This window comes from Aplysia californica, unplaced genomic scaffold (assembly GCF_000002075.1).
Source record: "Aplysia californica isolate F4 #8 unplaced genomic scaffold, AplCal3.0 scaffold01781, whole genome shotgun sequence".
Taxonomy (NCBI): domain Eukaryota; kingdom Metazoa; phylum Mollusca; class Gastropoda; order Aplysiida; family Aplysiidae; genus Aplysia; species Aplysia californica.
The window spans coordinates 11,719-13,225 of NW_004799051.1; the positions used below are offsets into that span (position 1 = coordinate 11,719).

At 46.2% G+C, this 1,507-nt stretch overlaps 1 protein-coding gene across 1 annotated transcript in view; it reads left to right on the forward strand.

Annotated features, from left to right (window-relative positions):
- Positions 1–778: 778 nt before the first annotated feature.
- LOC101848334 overlaps positions 779–1,507 on the forward strand; it is a 15,956-nt gene continuing 15,227 nt past the window's right edge. The window contains exon 1 of the mRNA XM_005113255.3: positions 779–940. The gene's annotated coding sequence lies outside the window, so the exon portion shown is untranslated. The remainder of the gene's footprint in view (positions 941–1,507) is intronic.

Consider the following 1,507-nt stretch of genomic DNA (forward strand, 5'->3'; position numbering starts at 1 on the left):
ACACACACACACACACACACTTGGTGGGCACAAGGGAAAAACTTAGTAAGTCACTTTTTGTCATGTTTGACCTTTTTTCAAAAAACATTAACTAATGAAATGCAAGACAGCCCACCTTTGTGAAATGTCTACCGAAGGGACCTACAACTTATGTTCAAATCCTGATATTGTACGAGTTATCATGACGTCGCTCTGGGCGCTTGGATGGGACGTAATATGAGGCACATAGACAGACACTGTCTTTCTGAACCCGGCCACAACCCAAATTCTCCGAACCTTGACTTCTGATGGAGATTTTTTCCCCCCACAAGTACCTAACAATGAGATGACGGCGTACGTGATCAGGGACACTCACAGTCTCCTTCGTGAGTCGCCAGAGGCAGTCAGTCCGTCAGTCCGTCCGTGTGTGAGTGAGCAGAGCACACACAGAAGTACACGTACTTAGATCTACTCTCATAGCTCACTGTCAGTGCGCGGGCACCGACTAAAAATAGCGCGAGTTCTTCCCGAACAAAAAAGAAAACGTACCATGAAGTCATCCGACCGTCGCAGTATCCCGCGCGCGATCACAGATTGCTGGTGCTCTTCGTAGTTGATACCTGTCCGGGTCGACGGCCGATTTTTTGTCGTCTGCTATCCAGAAATATCGCCCACCGTCACGATGGGAGGTGGGGAGGTGGGGAGGTGGGGAGGACGTTGGGGGAGGGAGGGTGTGCCAACAGTGCGGAGTAAGAATACGGTCACTTCCGTATGGACTACGTTCTATGTATATATAGACCAGCGGTTGGACGGTTACTGCAGCATTAGAGAGAGACAGTTCAGTGAAATATCCCACGTCTGCTACAAACTACACACAGTGAACGAGACAGAGGAACCATTCCAATGTGATAGATTCGCCGTAAAACTATCGACGATATATTTTTGACATAATCTGAAGAAGGTAAGACATGAACTTACACGATTTCCCTCAGCGTCATTTGGTATTGCTGTATGTAAAAAAAAACGTTTAAAAAAACACAAAAAACAGACAACCGAATAAATGAAAATCAAGTACAATGCAAGTTGCGTGGTTGGTTGGCGGGTGCTCTGGTGCGGTTTGCTTCTTCTTTCCTATCAAACATCTATCGTCTTTATCTACCCTCTAATCTTCGGCACTTATGTGACCTTTCTGTGTTGCAAGTGCCGTGAAACACTTACTAAAACTAAAAAATGTAGGTTGCAGATTTTGTTGAGGTTAATGGATAGGACCCTCCTCACTCCTCTTCTTCCAATGGTAAACAGTACACACACAGTGCACACTCTACATTAGTGGCGCAGTTCGCCTCTTCGCACTGCGCTAGACTTTTCTTGGAAAAACGGAAAAGCGGTGGTGGCGTCGGTACTATTGAAAGTTTTCGGCGCACTCCATAGCATTAGGAACATTCACACTCCCTCTCCCATTTCTTCTTCTTAGTTATCTCTCTCTCTCTCTCTCTCTCTCTCTCTCTCTCTCTCTCTCTCTCTCTCT